The 6,000-nt window shown below is 46.6% G+C and overlaps 1 protein-coding gene across 1 annotated transcript in view; it reads right to left on the reverse strand.

Annotated features, from left to right (window-relative positions):
• LOC128406133 (probable helicase senataxin) overlaps positions 1 to 5,502 on the reverse strand; it is a 237,281-nt gene extending 231,779 nt beyond the window's left edge. Inside the window, 1 exon segment of the mRNA XM_053373156.1 lies at positions 5,241 to 5,502. The gene's annotated coding sequence lies outside the window, so the exon portion shown is untranslated.
• Between the last annotated feature and the right edge of the window lie 498 nt (positions 5,503 to 6,000).

Consider the following 6,000-nt stretch of genomic DNA (forward strand, 5'->3'; position numbering starts at 1 on the left):
GGGAATGTCCCTGTTTCCCCATGTCAGTGCTGCCGCCACCAAACTCAGGGAGGAGCTGCGGCGGTGAGGGAGCATCCTGTGGACTCTCCATGGCCATTGCCGCCGCCACCAACCCCCTCCCTTGGGTAGCTCATAGCGGCTGCTGGAGAACGGGTGAGGATGTGGAATGTTGGAGGGCAGAGTATTAGCTACACTGAACCACTTCCCTGAGGGCACCACTGAAAACTACAAAGGCTTACATCTCCAGAAGCACTGACGTCCATATCACATTCACTTGGGTATCACTCATTGGAGCCAACTCCTTGGGGTCGAGGTACATTCGGCCCAGGGTTCAAAACGAACACGTGCTTTTTGCAATTCAACAGCGCCACCTTGCAACCAAGTTTAGATTTCCTGTTGCAATGTTGCGACTAAAATCTCCAGCAAGGGCAACATCCCTAAGAGCAAGCACAAAAGCTGAAAACCTGTTACCAGGTTGTTGAGCTTAAGGCACTCTGCAAGAAGCCTTTAGATACGCAGGAAGAAGAAATCTGATTCCATTGTGCTACTGTTTGCAAGAGCTGCAAAGCAAATTGTCTGCTGGTCTGCTGTAGAAAAAACAGCAGAGCAGCTGGTTTTTACAGCCCACCCCCACACCTCCCCTCCAGAGCTGCTTGTGTTTAAGCAATGACCTTGGTGAGATAAAGAGCTCAGCCAAGAACAGCAAAGCCAGAGGAACAGAGGCTCCGTCTCCATAGCAACAAGACCAGATTTACATACCTCACAGAAAAAGGGGACTATGACTCAGTTGAGGGAGTCAGTAAGTAGACCTACAAGACTCTCCCCAGACTTCAAAAAAGATCCAGAATAAACGGTCCTTAGAACAGAAGATGGACCAACAAAACAAAGATGCTGCAGATAGTGTGGAAGCTATGGGACTTAGGGAAAACTTCCCACTGACAGGCACAAAGGCTCATAACGTAGTATCATGCTGCTCCTTTGCCTCTATGCTGACCCTGGAATCCTCACACATGTTCATCAGTGGATGAACCATCAGGAAGACTTGATCCACTAATTCAACTTGGCTCAGATAGAGAGAATTTATTAAGAGAGACTCTGAATACAGTCCTGGATGAACATCAGACAGACCATAATGGTGACATGAAAGAACTTACACCACATATGCATACAGGCTGTGTGGACTATGAAGTAGACCTGCACACGTTATACAAATCACACCACAGCAGCGAGCATCAGGAATCTGCAAACCTTAAATATCTGGCACAAGAACTTCTAGAGAATGGTGAGCAAGAAACTGCTGTGCAAATATTTCCTGCTCGGCAAGAACAGCTACATGGCCAAAAGAAAAACTTGCATCTACCTGATGTTTCTTCTCAGGAGACTCTTCAAGAGTTCGACCTTCCAATATTATTAAAAGAGTCAGAGCAATTAAATAAAGATGTTCCAATTGAAGGATTTTACAAAAGCCAATCATTTTGTCAAATGACACAACCCGCATAGAGACCCCAATGGAATGACTATTATTGTTATTCATTCATCCAAGGTCCATGGACTGTTACAACAGTTAAAACACAATTATTTAAAAGCAATTTGAAACAATTTACTGTCACAGAAATAAGGTGGTTTCTAAAAATATGCCCAAGCAGGCAAATGCATAATTTTGCAGCCAGCCAACCCTTGTTGATTTTTTTTTGGGGGGGGTGGAGGCAACCAGATGGGGAGAAATGGATTCAAGTCCCTTTTTAACTTTAAAAATTCAGAGTAACCCTGGATCGGTCACTGTTTCTGAGACCAGTCAATCTCACAGAGCTGTTTGGTGGATAAAAAGTGGGGTGAGGAGGGAATAAACCTTCACCAGCACTAGGTACTACCGTTGCTAAGATTGGTGGTGGGGCTAACCTGCCCCCCCAATGTTTTATTCAAGTAGACGCCCTTGCATGCTTAAGTTACAGTATAAAAAACCCCAATTGTGCAACGATACAATATAGCTCTGTATTTAGGATACTATCTAAAACGCTCCCCACTCCAATTCCCAGCAAGTGACAGGGCCATAGCCTGTCCCATCAGGCTCTCTTTTAAACCAATTCAGACCACTGTTTACACAGACTAGCAGCAACCATCCAGAGTTTCACACAGAGGACATTTCCAGGGCCATCTGGAGATGCTGGGGATTTAAACTGGGACCTTCTGCATGTGAAATACTGTATATGCTCTACCAGGAAATTATTTCAGCCTAGGTGGTTGCAGTGGGGATGGGGGTGGGGAAATATAAATGGGCAGTTCTCTGGTGGGTTGAAGTATGTGTCATAGGAGGTCAAACACACAAGAACCCTCTCCTCTGTGTGTGCAGATCAAGAAGGAAAGTCACATATTTGGGGGCTCTCCCCAGGTGTGTATTAGAAGGGAAGCAGCAAATGCATGGGGTGTTGTTTTTGTGTGTGTGTGTGCCCGTGCGAGAGAGATTAAAAAAAGGGCGGGGGAAGAAAATGCGGAAAGGGGGGCTCCTGTGTGCCTGCTGTGAGGGGGAAACTGAGTCGCATGGAGAACAAATGAGGTGAGAAAATATGTCCGTTGAGGGCATGGGCGTAGCCTGTTGGGATATGAGTACTACGCAGCTGCGAACAAGCAGTTCAATGTTTACATCACATGATGGGTCTAACAGTGGGACAGGATGTTCCAAGCAATTCTCAGGAATTTGTTCTCTGTCTAATATGCGACCTTCCTATTGTTTGTGTCGAGGAAGTCTAACGCAGTTGCTCGGAGGAGACTGAGTGAGCAGACATGCTTTTCGTACAGTGTACAGTCATGAATAAAGTAGAGGTGAAATAGTCTACTTTCTGACTGTTTTCTTTCTCCTGCTGCTATGCAAGGGGGAAGGGGGTGTGCACCTTTCATCAGGGAGGTGTCGCCTATCAAGATCTCCCTGGTCTGCCGGGATGCCAGCCAGGGTAGGTCACCGGCAAACAGGCCCCAACAAGCCTGGGAAGATGAGCCAGCCTTCCCAAGGGGGCCAGTTTCCAACAAGTGGTAGCACGTGGATGGTCGAGGCAACAAGGCACAGCTAAGGGGGGCAGCTGTCCCCCTAAATCAAGTAAGTCCATACAAAATACTTAGATGAGGTTCCGTGCCCCCCCCTAAATCCTGGCTACACCCATGGTGAGGGGCAAAAAGTCAAACACATGCAGTGGGGGGACAGGGTCTCTGCATGTCCGTCAGGAGTAGAGATGTAAAATTTCCGGAAATTTTGAAGCCACGAGAAAAAAACGTTTTCCCTCTGTTTTTTCCCGGGGAAAAAATGAAAATTTTGGAAAAATTGAAAAAAAGGTCAGTGTGGAGTAGTTTTACAAATTGCATAAAACACAGTGTAGATAAAAGTATTATGCTTGCAATAAAACAGGTAACCAACCCCTTTTCCTCAAAAGCAACAAAAAAAGCAAGAAACCATCAACATTAAAAATAATCAGATTTGCCCCTTAGAACCAACAGCAAATAAAGTTAAGGTCCACCTCAATATTTAAGCTCCATAGAAGGTCTACCCTTTGAGTAGTGCTTTTAAAAAAAATCCAAAACAAAATCCAAAACAAAAACAAAACCAGAAGAAACAACATATACAGTTTATTCTATCACATTTTTTGAACTACTGCTATCATTTTCCATTTCTTCTTCCTCTTTGTCATTTTTCTCATGGACTTCTAAAAAAAGGCTTTGGGGGAAAATGGGGGGGGGGGACACATGTTTTTCCCCCTGTTTCCCCCCAGGTCTTTCAATCTCTACTTGACCACAGGCAGCGCAAAGCATAAGGCAATTTTTCTGCATGCCAGGCCAAGAAGTAACCAACATCCAGTTACTGAATAGTACGTTGCACTATGGCTTAAACTCTGAAAGGAAAAGGCGTGTAGGTGGTTTTTTAATTGAATTTGTTATTATATATTATAAACCGGACGCGGGTGGCGCTGTGGGTTAAACCACAGAGCCTAGGACTTGCCGATCAGAAGGTCGGCGGTTCAAATCCCCGCGACGGGGTGAGCTCCCGTTGCTCGGTCCCTGCTCCTGCCCACCTAGCAGTTTGAAAGAACGTCAAAGTGCAAGTACAGTGGTACCTCGGGTTAAGTACTTAATTTGTTCCAGAGGTCTGTTCTTAACCTGAAACTGTTCTTAACCTGAAGCACCACTTTAGCTAATGGGGCCTCCCGCTGCTGCCGCACCGCCGGGGCACGATTTCTGTTCTCATCCTGAAGCAAAGTTCTTAACCCGAGGTACTATTTCTGGGTTAGCGGAGTCTGTAACCTGAAGCGTATGTAACCCAAGGTACGACTGTAGATCAATAGGTACCGCTCCGGCGGGAAGGTAAACGGCATTTCCGTGCGCTGCTCTGGTTCGCCAGAAGCGGCTTACTCATGCTGGCCACATGTCCTGGAAGCTGTACGCCGGCTCCCTCGGCCAGTAAAGCGAGATGAGCGCCACAACCCCAGAGTCGTCTACGACTGGACCTAATGGTCAGGGGTCCCTTTACCTTTATTATAAACTGCATGATGGTAAGAGAGCTTTCTAAACAGTTTACAAAAATATACAACAGAATATTAAAATGATTGATAAAACACAGTTAAAAGCAGGTATTTAAGAGTATTCAAAAGATCTTTAAAGTCAGCAGTGGTTAAAAGGAAGTAAATCACATGCAGCTTCTACGTGTTCAGATGGGCTGGCCCTAACGAAAATGTTTTGAGCAGCACCCAGAAAGAGTACAGTGAGAGCACCTGCCTGGTGTCAGGTGGAAGGCCTGGGGGGGGTGTGGAAAAATTGGGGGGAGGGAACAGTTTTTTTCAGTTTCCCCCCCAAGCCATTTTTTTTCAGGAAAAATTGGGGGGAAAGAGTGTGTGGAATATTCAACCTATATCAAACTTTCCCCCCCAATTTTTCCGGAAAAAAGGGGCTTTGGGGAAAAACAGAAAATACCTGGGGGCTTCCCCCATTTTCCCCGGTTCCCCCCCAGGCCTTCCCCATCTCTAGTCAGGAGAGAAACAGCCATATATAACGAGAGCACCCCTCTCCTGGCATGGGGGAGAGGAGGAGAAGCAAAGGCACCTTCTAGGATGTGATAGAAGTGACGGGAGAGTTGTGAGGAGTAGCCGAGAGAGAAGGAGAATAGAAGTACCAGCACCCCATAACAATAATTCATGATAATTAACTGTTGTTGTTATGATGATGTGTTTTTGTACTCCCCCTTCACCACCGCCCCTTACCTGCTTCTCCGGGCAGGAGTCTCCGGGGCAGTCAGCTGCGCTCTCTCACTCCTTCCCAACCCTCACACCGCCAGCCCGTTCTCCTGTTCTGGGGCTTTGCCTCGCTCCCTCCAGGCATTTCCGGTCGGAGTGGCCCATGCCACTCCGCAACAGAAAATACTCATCCTAGGAGGTGGCCGCGCTCTCCTTCTGTCCCGCCTCTGACCGGAAAGAGTAAATTTTAGACCAGTATTAGGAAGAACCCCGGAGCCACTTCCGGCTCTGCTTCCCGCTTCTCGGTCTCCTTACGGACTCTGCATAGACTTAGAAATCTATGATTGTTCTCATTCTAGAGACGAGACTTCCGAGTTATCTAGGAAATGCCTTGCTCACACACTGCGGCTGCGCGATATGATTAGACTGAGCAGAAGTAAAGCGAGGCGGCAATACGGGACTTGAGCACGGTGGTGATTGGGCGGCAGAGTCCTCACAGGAAAAGGGTTAAAGGCGGATCCAGCTGATTTTAAACGGATCCTCATGAATTCATATGATTTTTTGCATTCAAATTAAATAAAAACACCATGATACTGGAGGCCATGTCTTACTCTGTAGGGGGACTGGGTTAAAGGCGGATCTACACGGATCCTCATGGATCCTCCACTTTTTAAAAAATAACTCCAACAAATCCAGTGTCAAATCACACCTGGAAGGCACGCCTACAGACTGGACTATAAAAAACGTGGATCCAACACTTTGCCGCGCTGCAGCACCACAAAAACAT

The sequence above is a fragment of the Podarcis raffonei genome, chromosome W (genome assembly GCF_027172205.1).
Source record: "Podarcis raffonei isolate rPodRaf1 chromosome W, rPodRaf1.pri, whole genome shotgun sequence".
Classification (NCBI taxonomy): Eukaryota; Metazoa; Chordata; class Lepidosauria; order Squamata; family Lacertidae; genus Podarcis; species Podarcis raffonei.